At 35.7% G+C, this 27,015-nt stretch overlaps 1 protein-coding gene and 1 pseudogene across 9 annotated transcripts in view; one reads left to right on the top strand and one right to left on the bottom strand.

Moving 5' to 3' along the window:
* The window catches only part of HDAC9 (histone deacetylase 9), a 919,102-nt gene that overhangs the window by 87,637 nt on the left and 804,450 nt on the right, over positions 1-27,015 (top strand). The window lies entirely within an intron of this gene.
* LOC135276592 (U6atac minor spliceosomal RNA) lies at positions 12,268-12,359 on the bottom strand (annotated as a pseudogene).

Raw genomic sequence — 27,015 nt, 5'->3', positions numbered from 1 at the left:
ATGAGCTATCATGGAGATGAGACCCAAGTCTAAACATGAAATTGACTTATGTTTCATACATACCATATCCAAATAGCCTGAAGATAATTTTATTCAATATTTTAAATAATTTTGTGCATGAAACAAAATTTTTATATCTGGGGTCAGGTGAGGAATTCCCACATGTGGCATCATCTTGGTGTTGAAAAAGTTTCAGATTTTGGAACATTTTGGATTTCAGATTTTCAAAATAGAGATAGTCAACCTATATTAACCAGATCAAATTTTCTATGCTTGTCTTGTTCTTTTGACCCTCATTGTTTCACAATCAGAATCCAGCATATTCATTTGAAATGCTTACAGTATTTAATAAAAAGGATTTCAGAAAAGCTATATCATTGTGTCAGATAATGTTATAGTACTGTATTTTTTTGTGCTGTTGTATCAGAATCACATTTTTATTGAGATTTATAATTTATACCTAATCTCTTAAAAAGTACTGCAGAGCTTGCCTTAGTCTGTATCTTGCATGCCCTATTTTATTCTAGTATTGTAATTGAGTTGCTATGTAAAATGTGGTCTGCCTATGTAATGCATCCCACCTAACTTTATTAGGAAAATTAATGGAATAGCAATATCACAAAAGTCTTTGATTAGAATCATGAGAAATCAACTAATTTTCAATAAAGGTCAAGACTGGCTTTCAGAGCAAGTGCTTTTATGGCTAGAAGTAAAGCAACTTTATTTACAGACAGTGATTGGGGCAAAAAAGTCCATCATTTGTTATTTGAAAGACATAAGGAAAGCCATTGATTCTCAGTTTGGACTATATGTTAAAATAACCTGGAGAACTAAAAACAAAACCAAAAAATCTGAACCAGGACCACCACCTCGGTGATACTGACTTAATTTGACTTTTAGGAGGCTTAGGCATGCGTAACTCATTAAACCTCCAAGGGATTTATAATGTACAACTAATGTTGAGAACTGCTATTCAAGCAAGCATCAAGATAGCACAAAGAACAGGATAAAGTAAATAAATACAAAATCCTTACCATTTAGGAGATGACATATCCTGTCTAAAAGAGGAAATGTTGTCTAATTAGTTATGAAACTGAAATTTTAGTTCTATTTACAAATTAGTTTCATTTAAATATTGTTACAAGGATAGGTAAGAGTACACATCTACACTTTTTAAAAGCCCCTTTTTCCCTTTGTATTTAAACTCACTTATCTTCTTATGTTCAAGATTATTAAATCTCAGCTATGGGCCTCGTTTTCCCCTACCTCCACATTGTTCCAGTTTATGAATTGAAACTGTACATTAATTTACAAATGAATAATTTAACATCAACTGAGTAAATGGGACACTTGCAGTCAATGAAAAAGTCCAGCAATTATCTCGGATGTTTTTTTCTCCATAAGGAAAGCATGATTACTGTTGCAAAATGATATTTTGTCACTTTGTGCAAAGTATCTTGATCATTCTGGGCCTGTGTTGCTTTTTCTATAAAACTGGGATATCACATATTGCTGAATTGCAGTGACCATTTGTTGGGTGTTCATTATATTTCAGGTTCTAAGTGTATTAAGTGCTTTAGATGTGATATTTCATTTAATCAGAGTAAAAACAGTATGGAGTAAGGACTGTTTTCTAATAATCTGTTTTGAAGATGGAAAACCAAGCCTTAGAGACTTGCCTAGCTAGGTTAACATGTCTAAAGTTATGTTTCTGGTTATCGACTGAACCAGGATCTGAATTTAAGCAGTCCAGCACCATAGCCAGTGGTAACAAGGTAGCACTAACCCTCTGTGAAGACAAATTTTTCTGTTTAGATAACTGGTTAAGATGAAAATTAAAGCTTGTACCTTCTTTACAGGGACGTTTTCCAAAAAGACAGTCTTGATATTTCCAAACTGAACAACAGATTTTTCTGTCGACGCTAACAAAGAACAGGTATACTGCTGGCATTGGCATCCGCCGCTGGCATGGGACTTGTGGTAGGATGATGCTCTCTGGTGCTGGCTGGGTTTTAAGGAAGGAGCATTACACTAAAAAAATTCCCAGAGTCCATGAGAGTCTGCTCTACTCTTCACTTCCAAATCTTAGGGAAAACTTTGTGTGGGGAGAAAATAGAAGAGAGCTCATCTGGATTAACATGAATTGGCTTGATGAAAGTCAAGAGTGGGAAGCCAAGCAAACATGTGGTCAGAAGACCTTAATTAAGTTCCTGGCTCTGCTCTTCACGCCCTGAAAGGTGATTCAACTTTTCTGAATTTCATTTTTCTCATCTTTAAAATAGAAATGACGATGTGGTAATTGAATTCCATACTTCGAAGGACTGATGATCAAATAAGATAATGTACTGTAAAAACTCTAAATAAAGCATAAGATGGTTTTGAAAACTGTTAATAAGAGCAAATTTTTATTTTATATTTTATTATTTTTGCAAATTTTTATTTTATAATTGGAAGACGTTATCTCTTTAACATGCAGAATAAAAGTAAAACAATGTTTACTCTACAAAACTACTTGAATTAGAATGCCCTTCCAGTATACTTGGACTGACTTTTCTTCCCCCAAGGGTTCAAAACCTCTAGACATTTGAGCAACTTCTAAGTGTACCAGTTACTGCCTAATGGGTAAATCCTATGATCTTTTTTCAGTCTTCATAGAATTACAGCAGTAGTAATTTATTATTCAATAAATGTACATTGAGTACCTACTTTGTCTCTGGAATAGAGACTTTTATTGGAATAGAGATCTTTATTGGAATAGAGACCTACTTTTAGTCATTGGAAATAAAAGTCAGTGAAAATGAAGGCAAGCAAAAATGAAATTGCCTATTAAGCACCTAATGTGGACCAAGTGTTAAATATAATGTCATTGAATCTTCACAGCAATCCTGTAACATAGGTTTGACTGGCATACTTACAAATGAGAATACTGAGAGTCAGAGTTTAAGAGGCATGTCTGGCACATCCTAGCAAGGAGAAAGTAGAACTGGGATTAAAACCCTATCCTATCTTCTTTTACAGCAAGTGGCTTTTCTTGTGACCACTTATTTGTTAATTCATTTATTCATACTCCACTCAATCTAGTCCTTTTGACTTTCTTCTTTCTATGAACATCACAGCTATTTTCTTAGTCACCTATGGTTAAAACCATGGCACCATCTTTAAGACTCTTACTCTACTTCCCTCCACATCAAATCTGTTTCAATCTTGATGAGCCTATCTTCCATTTTTGTTGCCAATCTTTAGTACTCATTACTTCTTGCTACTACTAATGTAGTAGGCTTACAACTAGTCTACTTTCACTCTCCCCTCCATTCAGCCTAATCCATACAGTGTTGCCTAGTGAATCTTACTAAAGCACAAATCCAATTATGTCATGTCTTGAAAACCTTCGATGGCTTGCCATGGCCTACAGAAATTGTCAGTAATCACAAGGCATTCCTACAGTCCAGGGTATAGGGCAAACCATACTTTCAGCCTTCTGCAGTGTGTGCCTTCCTGTACATGAAATTGGTGTTTCCCAGGCTTGTCTCATAAGAATAACGTGGGCTAAAGTAATTTATAGACTCAATGCTGTTTCCATCAAACTACCATTGACATTCTTCACAAATTTAGAAAAAAACTAAATTTTATATGAAATTGAAGAAGACCCTGTATATATGTAAGACAATCCTAAACAAAAAGAACAAAGCTGGAGGGATTACATGACCTGACTTCAAGCTATGCTACAAGGCTACAGTAACCAACACAGCATGGTACTGGTACCAAAACAGATATATAGACCAATGGAGCAGAACAGAGAACTAAGAAATAGCACCACACATCTACAACCATCTGATCTTTGACAATCTGACAAAAACAAGCAATGGGGAAAGGATTCTCTACTTAATAAATGGCATTGGGAAAACTGGCTAGCCATATGCAGAATACTGAAACTGGATCCCTTCCTTATACCTTATACAGAAATTAACTCAAAGTGGATTAAAGAAAGACTTAAATGTAAAACCTAAAACCATAAAAATCCGAGATGAAAACCTAGACAATACCATTCAGGACATAGGCAAGAGCAAAGATTTCATGACAAAAATGCCAAAAGCAATTGCAACAAAAGCCACAATTGACAAATGGGATCTAATTAAACTAAAGAGCTTCTGCACAACAAAAGAAACTATCATCAGAGTGAACAGGAAACCTACAGAATGGGAGAAAATTTTTGCAATCTACTCATCTAACAAAGGGCTAATACCCAAAATTTACAAGGAACTTAAACATATTTAGAAGAAAAAGACAACCCCATCAAAAAGTGAGCAAAAGATATGAACAGAAACTTCTCCAAAGAAGACATTTATGTGGCTAAAAAACACTGAGAAAAAGCCCAACATCACTGATCATCAGAGAAATGCAAATCAAAACCACGATGAGATACCATCCCATGCCAGTTAGAATGGTGATTATTAAAAAGTCGGGAAACAATAGATGATGATGAGGCTTTGGAGAAATAGGAACGCTATTACAATGTTGGTGGGAATGTAGATTAGTCCAACCATTGTGGAAGACAGTATGGCGAGTCCTCAAGCATCTAGAACCAGAAATACCATTTGACCCAGCAATCCCATTACTGGGTATATACCCAAAGGAATATAAATCATTCTACTATAAGGACACATGCACAAATATATTTATTGCAGTACTATTTATAATAGTAAACACATGGAACCAACCCAAATGCCCATCACTGATAGAATGGCTAAAGAAAATGTGGCACATACATACTATGCAGTCATAAAAAGGAATGAGATCATGTATTTTACAGGGACTTGGATGAAGCTGGAAGCCATGATCCTCAGCAAACTAATACAGGAATAGAAACCCAAACACCGCATGTTCTCACTCATAAGTGGGAGTTGAACATTGAGAACACATGGACACAGAGAGGGGAACAGCACACTCCAGTGCCTGTTAGGGAGTGGTGGGGGTGAAGGGAGGGTGCTTAGAGGATGGGTCAGTAGGTACAGCAAACCACCATGGCACATGTACACCTATGTAACAAGCCTGAACATTCTGCACATGTATCATGTTTTTTTTTTTTTAGAAGAAATAAAAAAAAAGAATCACCTGGGGTTTATTACCATGCAAGTTTTCAGGCCCCACTTGACCATATTGAGCCAGGATCCTCAAGGATTTACAGAGCCTTGAGTGTGGTAAGACTGATGTTCCTCCCAAAGACCTAGAACACAGGTGCATGCCTATGACAATCCTAGGTCTCTCACTAATGCTGTGTGTTGAAGAAGTCAGCCAGTGTCACCTGACATAATGACACTTCATCATATCTGAGTGCAAACTAAGTACCAAAAACCCCAAAGACATATTAATTAAATTAAATCCTCCAAAGAAGTGATTTTCTCACATTTATAAGAGCATGAGATATTTTTATGTGAGCACAATGTGAAACATACAGAAAGGTTTAACTTGTAAATAATTTGTGGGTTTTTTTCCCTCTTTTTTTTTTTTTGAGACAGAGTTTTGCTCTTGTTGCTCAGGCTGGAGTGCAGTGACATAGTCTCAGCTCGCTGCAAACTCTGCCTCCCAGGTTCAAGTGATTCTCCTTTCTCAGCCTCCTGACTAGCTTGGATTACAGGTACCTGCCACCATGCTCAGCAAATTTGTTTTGTGTTTTTAGTAAAGATAGGGTTTCACCCCATCTTTAACTGATACGTGAATTGTCCAATTTTGGACTTGTATACATAGATAGATATACATATATAATTGTATATTTAATTGCATATACTTAAATATGTGTATATGTGTACATAAATGATTATGGGCATATGTATTTGTGTGTTTGAATATGTACACATAGATGTGCATAGAGGACTTGCCTTCACCAAAAATTATACAGATGTTTCTCAAGTTACAATGGGGCTGTATCCTGATATACACATTATTAGTCAAAAAATTCTAAGTATAAACTGGCTTATAAAAAGATCCCCAATATTGTAAGATAAAAGACATTAACCGTAAGATTATGATGCAAGAGGAAAATAATGACCAGAAAATAACGAGTGGAAAAGTTTCTATAAAACTTTCTATACTGTCATTGAAATAGCTATTAAATAGTATATTGAAATAAGGATTGTTGCTTTTCTCTTTTCTTTTCCCAGTTTTCACTCTTATTAAGTAAAATTACTCAGTTTTTAAAATTGCTTGTGTTATTACAATATGTATTTTCAGATTTTTTCTTCTCAGAAATATTTGTCCCAAATTCCTTTTTTTTTTAATTGCTTTTTAGGTTTTGGGGTACATGTGAAGAACATGCAAGATTGTTGGGCATTTGGGTTGGTTCCAGGTCTTTGCTATTGTAAACTGTGCTGCAGTGAACATTCGTGTGCATATGTCCTTATAATAGAACGATTTATAATCCTTTGGATATATATCCAGTAATGGGATTGTTGGGTCAAATGGAATTTCTATTTCTAGGTCCTTAAGGAATCGCCACACTGTCTTCCACAATGGTTGGACTAGTTTACACTCCCACCAACAGTGTAAAAGTGTTCCTATTTCTCCACATCCTCTCCAGCATCTGTTGTCTCCAGATTTTTTAATGATCGCCATTCTAACTGGTGTGAGAGAGTATCTCCGTGTAGTTTTGATTTGCATTTCTCTAATGACCAGTGATGATGAGCATTTTTTCATATGTTTGTTGGCCTCATGTATGTCTTCTTTTGTAAAGTGTCTGTTCATATCCTTCACCCACTTTTGAATGGGCTTGTTTGTTTTTTTTCTTGTAAATCTGTTTTAGTTCTTTGTCGAATCTGGATATTAGCCCTTTGTCAGATGCGTAGATTGCAAAAATTTTTCCCCATTCTTTTGGTTGCCTATTCACTCTAATGATTGTTTCTTTTGCTGTGCAGAAGCTCTGGAGTTTAACTAGATCCCATTTGTCTATTTTGACTTTTGTTACCAATGCTTTTGCTCTTTTAGTCATGAAGTCCTTGCCTATGTCTATGTCCTGAATGGTTTTGCCTTGATTTTCTTCTAGGGTTTTTATGGTGTTAGGTCTTATGTTTAAGTTTTTAATCCATCTGGAGTTAATTTTAGTGTAAGGTGTCAGGAAGGGGTTCAGTTTCTGCTTTCTGCACATGGCGAGCCAGTTTTCCCAACACCATTTATTAAACAGGGAATCCTTTCCCCATTGCTTGTTTTTGTCAGGTTTGTTGAAGATCAGATTGTTGTAGATGTGTGGCATTGCCTCTGAGGCCTCTGTTCTGTTCCATTGGTCTATATCTCTGTTTTGGTACCAGTACCATGCTGTTTTGATTACTGTAGCCTTGTAGTATAGTTTGTAGTCAGGTAGTGTGATACCTCCAGCTTTGTTCTTTTTGCTTAGAATTGATTTCACTCTGCAGGCTCTCTTTTGGTTCCATATGAAGTTTAAGGTAGTTTTTTCCAGTTCTGTGAAGAAGGTTATTGGTAGCTTGATTTAAAATATCTTATTAAATATTTAAAATAGAATATTTTATTTTAAATATTTGAATATTTGAATTATTTTTATTTGAATAAAAATATCAAAATATTTAAAATACTTTGCCAAAATATTTTAATATTTAAATATTTTAAGTTAAATATTTTTATTTAAAAGGAATTTAGGACAAATAAAATTTCTGAGAAGAAAATATTATATAGTAAATACTTAATTTAATTATTTTAAAATGTTAAATATTTTATTTCCTTTAAGTATTTTTCTGAACTCACAGTCTAAAATAATTGCAAATGAAATGGTAGCATGCAATTGTTTTATTTATAAAAACAAGAAATCCAGACCTGTTTGCTGTTGTATAAATTAGGCTCAGAAGTAAAGATGGATAGTTGTTTAATTTGAAAGTGAGGAAATCATTTTAAAACTAGTAAGTAAAATGAGATTTTTAATTATACATTCTGAATGTGACCAAGTAATGTGAATAGTAATTCATTCTTTCTTACCTTTCTGCATCCATCCATCCACCCTTCCATCCATCACCTGCAATATATTTATTTAAATGCCCACTATACATAGTACAAGAATAGATGTGTGTCCTTAAAATTTTGCTACATCCTTGATGATCACTGGGTAATCCTGACTTTCTCAAAGCCGAAGGAAACTAAAATGATTGTCTCACTGTTCTACCTTGATTTACTTTAACATTAAAATACTGTTTTGATCCATATTGGTTTAATATTTTAAATATGCCTTCTCCATTAGTCTCCTGTTACTCATCATTATGAAAGATTTTTGACAATTATAGTCATATTTTGGCTGTGAAATCAGCAGCTCCACTGTCTCATTGGGTGGGATGCTCTCTTTCTCCAAGTGGGACAGGCAAGGCTGGAATATGTGCTTTTAAGTAGCCCCCTGACCTGCTGCATTATACCAGTATTCAGCCATTAGTCGTCCATTATACAAAGAGGGGTTGTTCGTGCTGTGTGTGTTGCACCTGCTCTTGGGGCTACTCTGTTTGTTGGTGGGGAGTGCCGTGGTGGGCACACTCTTGAAGAGGCAGTTGGAGAGCCTCTTGTTGCCTTTGGTTCTTGGAAACTAGGTAGACTCACATTTAAATTCAATCTCCTTCACTTCCTCACTTTGTGATCTTAGACAAATTATCATCTTTTACTTTTGTAAAGCATCAGAATACTATTTATCTCATGGATTTCACCCACTCTCAAAAGTTTACTTCCCTATCACCAATAATACTTGTTGAATACTATTAAGTGATAATACTTTTAGAATTGCAGGCATCAAACCATAGTTGACTTTTGAACAACACAGGGGTTAAGGGTGCCATCTGTACCCCCCAGTGGAAAATTAATGTACAACTTTTTGACTCCCTGAAAACTTACACCATTAGTAGCCTGCTGTTGACTAGAAGCCTTACTGATAACATAAACCACTGATTAACACTTTCTTTTATGTTGTATGTATTATATACTGTATTCTTAAAGTAAGCTATACAAAAGAAAATGTTATAAGAAAATCATAAGGAAGAGAGAATATATTGCCATTTATTATCTGTGTGGGTGAAGAAAAGTTATTTAACTTGACTAAGCTCAGTTTATTCATTAAATAATATTTGCAGACCTGGTAAGCACTGGATGAAATAATGTAATAAGAAGGTTTTCTGCATAGTCTTATCATTCTGTATCATAATTTAATCATATTTCTTTACACTGTTTCTCAATTCATGAAAGAATGATTTTAGAGGAACCTAGAGAACTCTCTTTAAATATCATTCTTGTTTCAAACGTATTTCCTCGTAGCAGGAAGTGATAAACACATATGGCACAGATAGCTAGTGACTGAAGAGGAAGTTAATGGTGTTTGTTTTTCCTCCAGAATTAGTAGTTCAGAAATTAAAAATAAAAATGTGGCCTGCCAAGTTTGTAAACTACACAGAATTCTTTGATTACAAGATGGCAATTAATTTAATTTTTTTTGACATTTGTATTTCTTTGATACTTTTGAATTGAAATGTTTTTAAAACTTATAAATTTGTGGCTTTACATTTTGTAAACTATAATGATTAAAGTATCCAAACTCATTAATTTCTTCCTTGCCCTGTAAACTTAGAAACTGAGAAAAGATTTAGATTTATAAAGCATTTTGAAATCACTGACAGGCACAAATACTGTTAGATTATATGTCAAGATTGTATTTCTGCCCTTGAGATGTTATTGGTGCTTTTTAAGCTATGATGAGAAGACATAAGGCCTTTTCCCAGCTGTGTGCTAGAAAAAAACACCCAGTTGTGATTGTACAGTGTTGTTTGACTCAAAAGTCAATTCATTTTTCACCAGGCATTCCTGTCCATTCCTGGAAATGAGGTGGGATGAACCAGGGTGGGTGTCACAGTAGAAGGCAGTTGTTTAAGAAAATCTGTAAGTGACAGTAAATGCTATTCTAGAAAGTTAAAAAAATATATATATTTTTTGTTTCTGGAAACAAATCCTTTATGTTTGGCAGGGAGAATGCAACTTCTTAGAAATGTCTTTCATTTAATTAAAATTAGATTGATGTGGCTTGCTGCTGCTGCATAATAGCATTCTGACTTTCGCTTAGCTATTATTGCCTCTAGTTTATAAAGATTCAAATGCACTTTGTTATGGATAAAAGGGGGTTCCTTTGGTAGATGTTTAACTTTCATTGCAAAACCTCTTGTGCTCACTTATGTTGCCAGATTTGGTAATAGTCATGCACTCTGGGAAAATCACTGCTAAAGCTGTGGTGTGGGAGGGATCATAGGTATTTACTGTGAGGAGGACGGAAGGTAAAGATGTTGTGGGGTTTATTATCATTTCACTCTGGAATTTGCTTTGGAAATGTCATTAAGGAAATATTTGGGAGTGGTAGCTGTTTTTAGATTGTTTCTAAGTAGAATCATGATTTTTCTTTTAATGAACTGCAAAGCAATCATCTAGTCCAGTGCTAATGAAAGCAATTTAGTAGGTTGCAATTTAATAATGGAATAGAATGGGCTACAATACAACATGCCAGAGTGCACACACATTGTAAGATTTAGTATTAATTTATGAGACTGCTTGAGTTTTATATGGATAAGCATGTTTATATGTGTGTGCATTTTATTTATTATGAAATGTATTTCTCGGTGTGAGTAACCTTTGAAAAAGCTTTAAAGCCACTGATTGAGTTTTTCTCTCATTTTACAGATGAGGAAACTGAAAGAGGATGGCTCCCATTTTATTTGAGTGGGTCTCCTTGAGGCAGCTTATCTATTATCTGGTCTCTCTTGTTAGAATCTGTTTAATTACCTATGTATCTTTTACAATTTTTCACCCATGCTTAAAAATTTCTGTATTTTTGTGACCAGAAATTGGATCAAAGATGCTGATTCTGGGGAGATCTTGCTGAGTCTCTGAGTACCATGTTGGGTCAGTAGTTGGTGCTTGTAATACCAAGGGGAAGAGAACAAAGTATGTACAGCTCTCTCTCAAGATAAAAATCAGTTATCTTAGGTAAAGTCAGGTGAAAGGTGGAACAATAATGTAATACATTTTGTCAATTGATACAAGGCAGTCATTATTAGCTTCTATCATTGGTTTCAGTTCAGTTCAACAAATATTTATTGAGCTCCTACTTTGTACCAGGTATTTTACCAGCCACTTGCTTCTTCCTTTATGGGAAATGAATTAGTCATACAATTAAATTGATCTCCCCCTTTGCTTGTGGTGTACAGGGAGATTTGCTGAGGTAGAAGGGGGTTTTGTTTATCAAAGATAAAAGAGATGTAGCACCATGCTTTATAACACAACATACTACTTTGGAAATCCGTTATTCTTTATCTAGAAATGTTCCTAATATCTTGAACTGCACCTTTCACTCATTAGGAAGTCCTGCAATGATAAAGTTCACTTATAATATTTTTTTCTTTATTTGCTTTCATAACACATTAATTTTTATTGAACTTTCTCCTTGGTGCTATATATACAGTGTCATTTCTGCTTTGCAAGTTGATGGATTTTTTTTTCTCTGACTACACGAGGATCAAGGCAGAAGGGCCAAAGGGGCCTACTTGCCATGTGAGGCTTTGTCTTTCTCACCTTGGTATGCTTCTTGTTTGCCTTTCTGCCTGGCAGTTCCTGAAGATGTTCTGTTTTCTCTCTTTTTTGTTTTTAAAATATTTATGCAAAACATATTATTCTGCTTTTACTTTGCTTCTTAATTGATATTGGCCATGTAACTTATTGCCTGAAGCAGTTACCAGCATCAGGGAATAGTCCCCAGATGGCATCATGAGGCTGATTTTTCTTGATGGCTGTCACTGCAGAAAGGGACACCTGTTAGGTAGGTCCAAGACAAAGAAAGGAGATGTATAAGCACAGCCTGATCTTATTAGTGGGTCTAGAAAAACTGCTTCTTTATTAAATGTCAATATTTTAAATCTTTGCTAATTATGGTGGCTCAACATGATATTTTGTAGTCATTTCTACTTGTATTCTTGTTTATTAGTAGTTTTGAACATTTTTCCAAGTCTCTGTAGGATTTTCTTCCTCCATTTGGAATTTCTGTTTGTGTCCTTTGCCTATTTTTCTTTTAGACTGTTCTATTATTGATTTATAAGACTTTTTTCTATCCGACTGAAATTAATCTTTTTCATTGTGTTTAAATTTTACCATTTTAACACATTTTGAGTGTGCACTTTAGTGGCATAAAGTACATTCACATCATTTGCCACTCTCACCACTGTCCATCTCCAGCAATTTCCCATTATCCCAAACTGAAAAAAACCGTAGTAGGTGCTATGAAAATAGGCCTGAAGGCCTCTTTCATTCTTAACAAGGGAGATGCTAACCTTTGCCTTTTCCCACAACAATAGAAACGCTTCTTCAATGATCTAATCCACTAATTATTTCTCTGGATGAAGTGCTGCCATGATGATTGCAACTTCATTTTAAAACTGTGTTCATACATTAAATAAACAGGCAAACAGTTGTTCTCATATGACCATCTTACTGAGCAAATTCTGTTTTGTTTGGTCTTTTAGTTCTTCCACTTGTTATTTAATCTACTGGTGTTTGATGTTTTCCTTGCTTGCCAATGTGGTATTTTCAGCTGTGCATGGAAATTAATTTTCTATTTGAATAGACAATTCCAGGAAATTATCTATTAAGGTTATAGGAGGCAAAGAGAATGTTGCTTTATAGTTGTGTGTGTGTGTGTGTGTGTGTGTGTGTGTGTGTGTGTGTGGTGGTCTTGGCATTATAAGGAAGGCAGGTTGATTTAAGAGTTTATGATGGTCAGTTTATTTTTTGTTTTTAACTAATATTATTTAAATAAAATAAAATTTGCCACTGGTCACAAAAGCTGTCAATAATAGGAAGTATGGGGCACTGAAAACATATTCTCTATCTGAAACAACAATTCTAAATGGATCATCCATGGACTCTGAAACCTTTTTTGGACAATAGAAAAAAAGTGTATATCTTTTTGTATCTGACAGGTTCTGTGGAACCTCAAAACCTAAGATTTCCGTATTTTTATCTAAAACCCTAGTTGAGGTGCATTTTGGAATTGAGAATTTATCAGATTTTCAAAAGGGAGTATGATTTTAAAAATGTATTAGGTTTTCAAAAGGACCATATACCCCCATATTACCTGTCACCTTTAATGGGGTCTGGGATGGCTCCCTGTAATAAAAACAGTAATATTTCTGCAGTGAAATTCATATATCTTAATCTTAAATGAGATAAATAAAAACGTTAAATAATCTCATATCTGTGTAGGTAAATTTTTGTTGCCAGATGAGTTGAGGTTTGTTGCCGAACAATTTCTGAAAAATCTTTTGTTCTTTAGGATCAGGGATAAGGGACAAACACAGTTTCACCTATACTCTAGGGGATCCCACTGTCCTTGGTCAGAAGTGGTTTGGCTTCATGCTTCAGTTGGGCCTGCTTTCCTCAGCCCTATTCAATTTATGGACTTAGCATTTTCACTATTGTAGACATCTTTGCTTTTGGGGTTCTGCACCTGTCACTCAGCGATTTCTCTGATGAATTTAATCCTCTTTTTTGCAGCCATATTGTATATGGGCCCTCATTCTTTATACTCAATATGTTTGCCATTATGTGTAAATGTTTCCTCATAGCGGAAACACATATATTATGTTCATCATCATCCCTATTCCTTTGCATTGGTTGTTCTCAATACTTGAAATGCCTTTTTCTCTCTTCCTCCTGTTGATTTATTCTCTACCACATCATTCTACCAGGATAACCTATTTTCTCCCTTTGTTATATTCTCTATATTCCTTTAAAGCCTTGTGTCTACCATTGTTTTAGCATGCCTTACATTCCTTCATAATTATCTGAATATTTATCCATCTCTTACTTAAGACGGCAGGTTTCTTGAGAGTAATATCTCTTTGTATATCCATTGCCTTGCTCAGTGCCTGGGACATCACAGATTCAAAGCTTTTCAGCCCAAGAAGAATAGAAGGTGTACATTTGGAGGCAGTGGGGTAAGATTGGAGACACAAGAAAGAGGGATATACAATCTTAATAAATTAGAGAGCAAGACAGAATAGTGTAGAGGAACGGTGGTTTTGTTTATGTGCAATGAGGATTATGAAATTAAATGATGTATATGGTTTGGAGATTGAGGAAATTTCAAGAAGGAGGTGAAGCTTCAGACAAACTTGGGCAAATGGATGAGATTGGGATGGGGTAGGCAAAGAACAATGTACAGTGCTTTGAGAGAAGAAAGTATGTTGAGGGGAGAATAGGCATTGGTGGCTGACGAGATATTTAAGCTATTGGCAAATTATAATAGAAGTTCTGAATTATGAGAGTGATGGAAGAAAAAGGTCTGTAGGCCAAATGGTACTGGCTTATATAAAGCAATATATTATTAGAAAAAGAATTGGATCTATTCAGAGTAAAGTGTCATTGTAAGTTAAGGAGTAGAACAGAGATGGTAAGATAAAAAGCATTTCTGAAAATAAATGTGTCCACAGCATACCCAGTGATGCCTGAACTAAAAGTTGTAGGGGTGTGGGGTTGAGTTGCTTTATATCATAAGGACCTAAACCGAGAAGAAACTTTTGAAAAATAAAACCATAGTGTGATAGTTAATTTCTTGTGTCAACTGGACTGGGCCACAGGTTGCCCAGATATTTGGTCAAACATTACTTTGAGTGATTCTGTGAGGGTGATTTTAGATGAGATTAACATTTTAATCAGTAGACTGTATAAAGAAGATTGCCCCCTGTAATGGGGATAGGCCTCATCCAATTAGTTGGAGGTCTGAATAGAGCAAAAGGCTGACCTCTCTTATTAAAAGAGAATTCTCTTGCCTGACAGCCTTCAAATTGGGGCATTGACCCTCACTGGTTCTTCAGTAGCCTACTGGCTTCTGACTCTAAACTGGGAACTCAGCTCTGCAGCTTTTGGACTTGCCAGACCCTTTAATCATGTGAGCCAATTCCTTATACTCAGTCTCCCTTTCTCTCTCTCTCTGGAGAACCCTGACTAACACACATAATATGTGGAGACTGACTAGCTATGGGAGCCATAGGAGGTGAGGAAGGAATTAACGATTACTTAGGAATAAGAATGGAGAAATTGAAAAGAGCGGTCAATTTTGAGGGAAAATGTATTTGGTTTTGATTTTGTTGACTCTGAAGTGATATTGGAGATTCAAGTGAAATTACTGTAAGCAGCTGTAGTGAGGTAGGTAGCTCGTGTGGGTTAGGCTGGATGTTGCATCTTGGAATCATCTACAAGTATGGTAAAAGAAATTATATGACAGAACAGAGTTCACAGGGGAATGAGAGAGACAAGCATAGGCAAGGATTTGACTGAGGTTCTTCAGGTGGGAATTGTGGGACTACAGGAGAAAGATGAGACAGTATATAAAAATATAATTGGTGACAGTTCTCTTGACATTGGTTTGTCAGCCTCTTGCACCTGAATATAAGCTCCACGAAACCAACAATTTACTCAGTCCTCTTTTCCTAGCTTTAAGTGTTGTACTTCAGATATTTGAGATCTCTAGACATTGTTTTTTCTTCATTTACCTCTTGAGACAAAGCCTTCTAAAGGAAAACTGAAGCAGAAATTAGGATTTCTTGGCTGTAATCTTGACTTTGCACTTAGATAGATATAGAGAATGAGGTTTGACATTTTAATTCCTAGGATTTTGACTTCCTTTTTCAACAATAAGAAGACTGGATTAAGAATTTCTAGGATTCCTTACAACTCAAAAGTTATGGAGCAAAATATCTATATGCTAAAAATTGTTCTAAGCTGCAAAAGTGGCCTTGAGTAACTTCAGAAAATAAACATTACAGCAAATCATCTTTTATACCTCTTTTTTGGATGTTTTATTAATTTAATATCAATCAAAATATAATAGATTAAATAAATCAAACACATAATCTTGTCTAGAACAGCTTTGGGCTAAAAATTTTCTTCACAAAATTTTAAAGTTGTGATTTTTAAAGAAAATCCCTTATAGAAGAGCTAACCCTACTTTATATAGCATTAAATTAATATAACTGTAAAGAATAAAAAAATATATAAGCAGCGTTTTTTCTTTTACTATCAACACCATGAAGCAGTTTTGTTTCTTATGGAAATTTTATTCTATTACAAATCTTCCAACTCTAAAATCTTCTCATAGGGTTGATTATGTAATTTAAAACAAAGGGAGGAATCAGTGGCTCAAATGGTCCTGTGTTTACTGTACTTCTTTCAAAATTCTCTTGCACCTCCTCGTATGTTTCTAGATATGTTAACATCACATAATCTCACAATATCCATTTTTAATTTATGCAAGAATACTTTCTGTTTTGAATAGCACATTCTTCTAGGCTATATCCAATGTCAGTTTGGGGTATTTGATTAATATGTGATGGCTAAATTATAGATGGTTAACATTTTTTCCTAATTGTACAATTTGAAATATGGTGAATTTCCAAAAATAGTTTGGAGAAACTATGAACTTTATTTTTAAAATGTGCATGTATGTTGATATAATGTATTTGATATAGAAACTTTAAACAGTTAGGAATAGATATCATAAACTTTAATTCAAAGGCATTAAACTATTAGCATTAATAACCAACAATTTTTTTAATCAAATAGAACTTCTTATGCCCCAGGATTGTGTGTTGTATTAGATATTGGTTATCATTATAATTGTCTCACTTTCTGGTGTGCGAGGGTACTCTCCATGACAATTCTTCATCATTTATCACCTACAATGTAAAATTTCCATCTGGAAACAATCTGCCTTGAACTACCAAAGTGCTGATTTTGCTTTTTGTCATTTAAGGTTTTTTTTTCTTTCTTTCTTTTTATTTTGAATTTGCTTTAGAGCTTCTTTATTGAGGACAACTAACAGTTAAGAATTTTCTTGGAGAATAGTGTTACAGCAGGAATCAGACATAGAATTTTCAGATACAGTTCTTCTATCTGCAAAGTAAAGCTAGAAACATTATTGATTTATGATAGAGATAATTTAAATTTATTTTTATTTTCCACAGATTCCAATTTTTGGATTTCTTGTGAAGTTAAATAATTTATCCTTGGATTCATTTTATTTTTGTTTATTTAGAAGGCATTTAGCCATTCATATTGATCAGCTGACCTCTTAGTTTCGTTTGTATAATGTAATGTGTTATAAAGACACAGGGATCTGCTTGTATTGTTTGCTCTGCAATCTGATATATAAGAGATTAAAATAGGACTGGTATGGTGGCTCATGCCTGTAATCCTAGTGCTTTGGTAAGCCAAGGCAGAGGATTGCTTGAGGCCAGGAGTTTGCAACCAGTCTGGGCAACACAGTATGACCCTCTTTTTCACAAAAAGTAAAAAATTAGTTGGGCGTCGTAGCATGCTGAAGTTCCAACACTTTGGGAGGCTGAGGCAGGAGGTTTGCTTGAGGCCATGGTTTCAAGACCAGCCTGGGCAATATAGTGTGGTCACGTGTCCACACACACACACACACAAAAGGTTGTGCTTAGTGTTGCACATCTGTAGTCCTTGCCACTCAAGAGGCTGATATGGGAAGGAGGATTGCTTGAGGCCAGGAATTTGAGGCTGCAGTGAGTTATGATCACACCGCTGCCCTCCAGCTTGGGTGACAGAATGAGGCCCTGTTTCTAAAACAAAAAACAAACACAAAATAGAGAGAGTAAAATAATAAGATGTATACATTTAGAAACATTAAAAAAAAGCAAGAATAAAACTTTTGTGACAACTTTGCTCCATTTATAAGTCACACTAATGACGGCTTTGCTTCTTAGTAATTTTCCATTTGTAACATTTTATACCTGGATACACAAATGTAATGCAATTGAACAAGAAAACAATTATATGTCTGCTGGAAATAATGTATTTATCTCATTGAAATAATTGACTTGTTTAAAAATACATAGAAGTTTTAGTTCTGTTCAGACTGCAGTTACCTGTAATTTGTAATGAATTTCCAGGAAGAATTAAAATCTTCTGATGTAATTGAATCAGTAGTTGAATCCATTGATTGTGAATGATAAATTTCCATGCATAATTCCCCTCTCATATAAATCTCCATTTGGAGCCATTTTAGATTTGAGAGGTTTTTTTTCAACATTCTATGAGTTTTGGCTGGATCTCTGGAAAACTTCACTCAAAGGCTGTATCTTCCAGTGAAAGCTTCATGTTGACTTGTGGGTTCTATGTCAGTGGAATGTTTCAGTACTTTTTGGCCTGGCTCAAATGTTTCTTGGCGTTTTCTATGGAGTTTGGCCCAACCCATCTATACAGTATCACATTGGATTCCAGATAAACCCTAAAAGCCGTAATTCATCTGCAATCTAATAGGACTTTATTGGGGTTTGGTAGTAGACTAACACCATCAAACTGTTGGGTATTTAGTATTATTAATGATATTTCTAAGGACATATCTATCTGAAAAATAATACAAAAAGAAGCTACTTTTCCTTTAGCCCAGCACTTATTTTTCTCTTTTTACAGAGGTCAACGTCCTATTTTAATTCCTTATTGTAATTTTTCCCCTCCTCAGCAGTTTCTAAACTTATTGCAGATCAACAGCTTTTTCTTTTTTCTCAAAGTGAGATGGCTCTGGCTCTTGGCTGACTTCAGTCTTGTGATGTGGGACTGATGTGCGTTTTCATTTTTCACTTTGAAGGTGCTGCCAAAGCTAGTTAATTTTAGTTATACCATCATAGAATGCTGGGGCTTGTAGGTGCCCTAGAAATGGTTGGGTACAGCCTCCTCATTTTACACATAAGGGGAGCCAGGCCCAGTTCCTTAGTTCTCACAGGAAGCTATGACACTGTTAGGATGGATCTCACGTCTGCCTCGCAACAGAGCTGGTCTCTGGAAGTCTATCCAGCTGTGAAAGATCCACTCCCCATTCCCAGTCTCAGATTTTGTACCTCTGGATGGTTTTCTTCTTCTCCTTAAAGCTTTTTAAATATAGCTCCCCGTACATCATATTAATTTGGGAAACCGGCCAACAAATTAGTTTTACATTTGTTGGGATTCTAGGTTATCTATGATACCATTCTCTTTGTGTTCTGAGTCACTAATAAATAAATATAGGAAAGAGAAAGAGATCAAAATAATATTTTTATTATAAACAATGTTAGATTTTAGAATACTAGAGTAGACCCAAGGCTGAAGCCAGCTTCTTATGCCTTTCACAGTCCCCTATTGAGCTTAGCCATTCCGTCATAGACAGAGAAGAGTGCAAGTGCAAGTTCCTGGTCCAACCCTCAGCTTCAGGGCCTAGCTGAGCAGCCCCTCTGAGAGACTCCAGGAGCCAAGGGAAGGGCCTCTTTTCCAAGTCTGGCCAAGTAGAGCAGCCCCATGCCCACCCATAAGAAGCAGTATCCTTTAGTGGCTCACCTTCTAGTGAGTGTCTTTCTCTTTGCTTCTTGTCTCTTGCTTTAGATTTCTGTTTCACACTAGTATGCCGAACCCAATATTCTTATATTTCTTTTCCTTGTAAGATGAATTATTCTCCCATTATCCTCCTGAATAGAGTTGAAAAATCAAAGGTAGCAAAATCAGCCTAGGCAACTGATTCTTCATGATAGAGGAAAATAAATGAAGAGTTAGATAGCTGGTAATGGGAGATGGCACCATGGGAATGTGCTCAGAATACTTCCCAGTAATGGAAGATGAATACTTTTTCCAATTCTCTTCTCACCAGGCTATTGTTCTCACAGTTTTAAGGAGAGAAAGTTGGGGAAGACTTTTACCTCTGTATTTACCATCTTTGTTTAATCTCTCTAGACCTCTGCTAGCACCCACCATTGCATTTTAAGAAATACATTCTCAACCATCTAAAGGTGTATTCACATGATCTTGTTTTGCTTTCATTTTCCTGTGACTTTGAATTAAGTAAAATTTCAGATCACAGAACTCTCTTAGAAATTTTAGTTGACCCATATAGGTAGGTTTCTACTAGGTTTCACTATTTCATTTTTTTCCAGATATTTTTCCAATGATTATCTCTTTTTAATCTTCTGTATTAGCTTTTAAGATATTTACTCATGAGAGCCCAGAGAATATTTAAGTTTTCTGCATATTAATGAATGTTTTTCTTCAGATTTCTTGCCTTGTGGAGCATGTTGCACAGACAGTGGTACTTAATTCAGAGGTAAACGAAAAGTAATTTACAGTTCTAATATTTTTGATACTCATACCTTCTCCTTCACTGTTGTTATGCTTGCAGATTTCACTTCCTTTTAGTAGGTTGAAGTCCATTTAGATAAAAAAAAAAGTACAGAATTGCAGACTAGTAAATTTAAGAGTTTATGTATTACAATTTAAGATATTCAGATTTAAGGTGTTTCAGTAGCATACTTGGAGTTGCAGTCATGATTATTAAGATGATTTCTTTCTGCAGGAGCAGCTTAAACAGACTTCTCTTGAATAACCATAATGTTTTTGCTTCATGGGCATGTGAAGTATCTGGTATAGTGGAATCTGAGAGAGGGCATATAAAAAACAGCATAGAAGTTGTCACCGTATGCCTGGAATGATGCTCAAGTGGTTGCCACGTGCTCAGGAGCCATTTGCCTGGGTTGAAATTCAGCTCTTCATCCTTTTGTTTCAGTTTGCTCTTCTGCACAATGGGCGTACTAATTAGGAGATCTACCTTGAAAGTTCTTGTGATGATTAAATGGATGACTACATGTAAAACAGTTTAAATGAGTGTCCGAATACTATATATGCTTTATAAATGTGAGCTGTTAAACAGTCCTCACATGCCTAATGACATGAATAGATCAAGGTTCTTCTGTATTTTCAAGTGGTCTCAGTACACCATTATTTAGGAAAAGTATACTAAAAAGATATTTCCTGGCTGACATTTTTAAAGGTGAACTGTGCATTGAAAGATTGTGAGTTTTTAATTTTGAATAAATTTAATATTAGTAAATACTGGCTTCTTTGGTAGTCTATGGGAAATACGGGGATTTCAGACACTTTATTTCCCACAGCCAAAGTGTGTATATTGTCTTCACTGTTGGCACTGATTTTGGCATTTTGATTTTTAAATTATTTTGTGCAGTTTTCACAATTGCTCCAATTAGAAGGGAAGTATTGAGGAAGTAGTCTTGCAGTTATTGACAGATCTTAAGAAGCATAAAATGGTTGGGTATTTTGGAGGAGTGTAGGATAATATAATACCCAGAGGCATAATATTCCAATTAGAAAATTTCATCATATAATGTGTTTATATGTATGTGGCATATGTGGGTAGGCAAATTTCATCATGGAAGGAATAGTGAAGGGAAAGTTTTGGGAGAGCCTACAAGTTTTACTCTAGTTTGTATAATAATTAACTCAGCTACATAAATGCCAGGAAAATAATTAGAATAGCAGATTATGTTGAATGCCTAAAGAAATATGTTTAACAACTTTTAATTTTCTTTCCTCCCACACACAACTTCCTAGTTTGTTTCTGGCACACCAGATGTGTCTCAACACAGTGGCTGCTCTGGTGGAGTTGTGTGAACACCTGTAATTGTGGCAGAACAAATTTTCTCCTTTTGGTTACATTTAATAAAAGTCAAAGTAGAAGGAGCACTGTGTTTTGGAGGTAAAGTTATAGAGATATAGGAGGTAGCCTGCCTTTTCTCCAAACCTATCCATCAATGTTTTGAAAGCTCATATTAAATCGTGTGTCCACATGGTGAGTGTAAACAAACAAAAGCTGATTGTAACCTTCTTGCTTTTCCTAGTTAGACATCAGTGGGCTACTACTGGGCAGACAAAGAGGGACCTACATTAGTGCGGAAAGTAAAAAAAATATAGTGGTAGTGAAAGTTTTTAAAATAATATATATATTTTCTATTTTCCAGCCTCATTGAATGGGCCAATTAATTTGCTGTTTTTAGCTTAAAATCAGCTTTAGCGCTTGGTCTCCTTGGAGAAAATGCTTTTTATAGGCATTTTTGTTTTGTCCTTCACATATTTACTGTATTAATTTTCTCATTCTTTCTTAGCTTTTTCTCAATTTAAATACCAGAGCAAGTACTACATCACTGACATAGTAATTTCTCTCAAAGGATTTGGTTTTGTTTTTAGGCTTTGGCCTCATCTGTGATGATTTCATGTGTCCCTAATTTTGAACATCTACGGACAGTAATTTATATAATAATAACTAACAATTTTTTCTCTCAGCTTTTAATTGGAGAATAAACTGTCACAATCAGAAAGGAACTGTGCCTCAATATACCAACTTGTATAATTTTTTCAGTTCCTTTCAGTTTCAGATCAGATCAATTTCAATTTATATTGTCCTTTACAGGCATTATACTTTTTTTTTTCTTTTTTTTTTTTTTTGAGACAGAGTCTCACTCTGTCGCCAGGCTGGAGTACAGTGGTGCAATCTCGACTCACTGCAACCTCCGCCTCCTGGGTTCAAGCGATTCTTCAGCCTCAGCCTCCTGAGTAGCTGGGACTACAGGCGCGTGCCACTACACCCGGCTAATTTTTGTATTTTTAGTAGAGATGGGGTTTCATCATGGCCAGGATGGTCTCGATCTCTTGACCTCGTGATCCACCCACCTCGGCCTCCCAAAGTGCTGGGATTACAGGCGTGAGCTACCGCGCCCGGCCTTATACTTTTTTTTTTAAATTGTACTTTAGGTTCTGCGGTACATGTGCAGATCATGCAGGATTGTTGCATAGGTACACACATGGCAAGGTGGTTTGCTGCCTTCATCCCATCACCTATATCTGTTATTTCTCCCCTCATTATCCCTTCTCTTCCCACCCCTGCTGTCCATCCCCTAGCCCCCGCGACTGGTGTGTGATGCTCCCCTACCTGTGTTCACGTGTTCTAATTGTTCAATACCCATCTATGAGTGATAACATATGGTGTTTGATTTTCTGTTCTTGTGTCAGTTTGCCAAGAATGATGGTTTCCAGATTCATCCATGTCCCTATGAAGGATACAAACTCATCATTTTTTATGGCTGCGTAGTATTCCATGGTGTATATGTGCCACATTTTCTTTATCCACTCTATCAATGACAGACATTTGAGTTGGTTCCAGGTCTTTGCTATTGCAAACAGTGCTGCAGTGAACATATGTGTACATGTGTCTTTATAATAGAACGATTTATAATTCTTTGAGTATATACCCAGTAATGGGATTGCTGGGCCAAATAAATGGTATTTCTATTTTTGTGTCCTTGAGGAATTGCCACACTGTCTTCCACAATGGTTGAACTAATTTACACTCCCACCAACAGTATAAAAGTGTTCCTATTTCTCCAGCATCTGTTGTCTCCAAATTTTTTAATGATTGCCATTCTAACTGGTGTGAGATAGTATCTCAGTGTGGTTTTGATTTGCATTTCTCTAATGACCAGTGATGATGAGCATTTTTTCATGTGTTTGTTGGCTTCATTGATGTCATCTTTTGTAAAGTGTCTGTTCATATCCTTCGCCCACTTTTGAATGTGTTTTTTTCCTTGTAAATCTGTTTTAGTTCTTCGTAGATTCTGGATATTAGTTCTTTGTCAGATGCGTAGATTGCAAAAATTTTTTCCCATTCTGTTGGCTGCTGGTTTGCTCTAATGATTGTTTCCTTTGCTGTGCAGAAGCTCTGGAGTTTAATTAGATCCCATTTGTCTATTTTGGCTTTTGTTGCCATTGCTTTTGGTGTTTTAGCCATGAAGTCCTTGCCTATGCCTATGTCCTGAATGGTTTTGCCTAGGTTTTCTTCTAGGGTTTTTATGGTGTTAGGTCTTATGTTTATGTCTTAAATCCATCTGGAGTTAATTTTAGTGTAAGGTGTCAGGAAGGGGTCCAGTTTCTGCTTTCTGCATATGGCTAGCCAGTTTTCCCAACACCATTTATTAAACAGGGAATCCTTTCCCCATTGCTTGTTTTTCTCAGGTTTGCCAAAGATCAGATGATTGTAGATGTGTGGTGTTGCTTCTGATGCCTCTGTTCTGTACTTTTTAATGACTTTATGATTTTCCTTCAGGAGTGGTTGTTTGATAATCCGTAGTTTACTTAATCATTCCTATGGTGTTAAAGACTTAGATTTATAAAGTTTTCCTTAATATTAAATACTGGTTAGAAAATTTTCAAATTAAACATATGAATCTTATGGGTATCATTTGTGACAGTCTACAAGTAACTCAGTGTTTGATTTATTTCTTTAAAGAAGTCTACATTTTGGGTTTAACATTCACAGAGAAAATCGGAGCCCATACTTTTTTATCTTTCTTTATTGAATGTGGGGTCAGATACCTTTGGGATTTGGTAAAAAAAAAAAAAAAAAACTACATACAGATACAAATGTAGAAATGTCATCGAGATTATTTTCTGAGTAGTAACTTTTAATAGTTAAAATTTTGAATACTTATTTTTGAAATGACTGATAGGCCAATGAAAAATTTGTGTGCCAAGAAAGCTATATTTTTATGAAAACCTGATTGGAATTACAGAAAACAGTCTGTATTTTATAGTCATGGAAACCTGTGACTGATCGTTTTTGGAATGTGCATTATAATTTCCATCACTGCAGCTGTTAATTGGTAACAAGGAGCAGATTAAAGGTGTTAAGGAGTTTTGGAAAATAAAATTTAAACATAACATCAAATAGTAATCATTTCTGGAATTCTGTTTTTATCAGTTTCATAAACCTGACTATTAAAATGCAGAATAAAGTTTATTTCATTATTTCAGTTTCTAAACTGTATATTATTTAAAAATATGTTTGTATTTACAAATTAGGTCAGGAGTAAGCAAGGTCTCAGTGACGTAAATAAATCCCAGTGGAAGATTGTCTTTGGACTTTCTCTTTTGTGTAATTCTTTTTATGTACAAGATCCTTGGCTAGGATCCCATTATACAAAAGAAAAGTTGGGGGTCTGAGGGAGGATGAATATTCCCAGAGAAATTCAGCCTTTCAATTACTTCATTATTCTTGTAGTTGCAGGAAATTAAAGAATAATGAGTTTGTTTCCTATGTAAATCACAAAAAAATAATACGGGTATACACAGGGCCATTGACTTAAATAAATGGATGGCCCTTAAAAAAGTCTCCTTTTGAAGGAGTGCATAATGCTTTTTGAGGACACACCGAAATTGTGTTGGTAATCCAAGTTCCAAGTCTTTAAAGTTACTTTAAGTGCAAGAAGAGGAGTGACAGCAACTTGATAATAAATTTAGTAGTAATGTTTCTTATTCCATTTATGTATTGCCTCATTCAAAAAAATGATTTGAGATATCTCTTTTTTTCTTTTTTTTTTTTTTTGAGACAAGTTCTCATTTGGTTGCCCAGGCTGGAGTGCTATGGTGCCATATTGGCTCACAGCAAACCCTGCCTCCTGGGTTCAAGTGATTATCCAGCCCCAGGCTCCCAAGTAGTTGGGGATTTTTTTTTTCTTTGAGATGAATTTATGCCATGTTGCCCAGGTTGGTCTTGAACTCCTGAACTCAAAGCATTCTGCATGCCTCGGCCTCCCGAAGTGCTGGGATTACAGGCATGAGCCACTGCACCTGGCCCTGATTTGAAATATCTTATAAGAACATAGTCAATTTAATAATGAGAAAATGTATATAGAAGAAAAGGTACATTATCTGGAAAAGTATAAATAAGTAGGAAGTCCTAACTGGAAACAAGAAAATAAATATTTTAGGATCCATATAATTTTGTTTTGATTCAATATTTTTATTTATATATTTTAAATAAAGATAGGTTCTCACTCCATTATCCAGGCTGGAGTGCAGTAGTGCAATCATAGCTCACAGAACTCCTGGGCTCAAGCTATCCTCTCTCCTCATCTGCCCAAAGAGTCATTGTTTTTTTTTTTATCCTGAGCTTTTTAGTAGCCAAAATGAAAAGAGCCTGTGGCATAGAAGGATAGATAACATGCCATGTCTTTTGCCACACACACACATGTACATGCATACACACATGCTCTCTCTCTCTCATAATTATTTATTTATTATTAGATTTTTATGTTTATTTATTTTTGAGATGGAGTTTCACTCTCGCTGCCCAGGCTGGAGTGCAATGGCACAATCTCAGCTCACCTCAACCTCTGCCTCCCAGGTTCAAGTGATTCTTCTGCCTCAGCCTCCTGTGTAGCTGGGATTACAGGCATGCGCCACCACACCTGGCTAATTTTGTATTTTTCATAGAGACAGGGTTTCTCCATGTTGGTCAGGCTGGTCTCGAACTCCTGACATCAGGTGGTCCGTCCACTTTGGCCTCTCAAAGTGCTGGGATTACAGGTGTGAGCCACCATGCCCAGCCTATGTGTATTATTTTTAAAAAGCAAATTGTTTTCATGTTCCTTAGGAGTAGCACAGCTATGTGAATCTCTAATTTCTAAAATAAATTTCTCTTGTGCATGCTTAGTAGTACTTCCTTTCAAAGAACTATCTTACCTGTGGGTGATTTCATACCAACCTGTTCAGTTCTTCTGTTTGACAGACAAATTCAAATGCTTATAGTTACCCAGATGACCTCCTTCACATTCTCTATCTCATCCTAGCTACCACTTCCCCCTTGACATCGTCTGCAACAAACAAAACAACGACCCCCTCAAATCTGAAGCCAATTTTAACTTATGGGAGGGACCTAGTCATTTGTATCCAGAATGTCTGAGAGTATCTTTTTTTTTCTTTCTTTTGAGTCAGGGTCTCACTTTGTCATCCGGCCTGGATTGGAGTGGCGTGAACAAGGATCAGGCAGCCTCCAAGTAACTTCTGGGCTCAAGCCATTCTACTACCTCAGGCTCCTTAGTAGCTGGGACTACAGGTTTGCACTACCATGGCTGGCTAATTTTTATAATTTTTGTAGAGCCTGGGTTTCACCATGTTGGGCAGGCTGGTCTCCAACTCCTGGACCCAAGCCATCCACCCACCTCTCCCTCCCAAAGTGTTGTGATTACAGGTGTGAGCCACCATACCTGGCCTGTATCTATTCTAAGTTGTACACAAAGTTATCATTGATAAGATAGAGTACAGAAAAAAGTTTAAAGA

The sequence above is a fragment of the Aotus nancymaae genome, unplaced genomic scaffold (genome assembly GCF_030222135.1).
Source record: "Aotus nancymaae isolate 86718 unplaced genomic scaffold, 86718_ANA_hifiasm-v0.15.2.pri h1tg000025l, whole genome shotgun sequence".
Taxonomy (NCBI): domain Eukaryota; kingdom Metazoa; phylum Chordata; class Mammalia; order Primates; family Aotidae; genus Aotus; species Aotus nancymaae.
The sequence above is the reverse complement of the archived record's forward strand: the minus strand, read 5'-3'. Positions and strand labels throughout refer to the sequence as shown.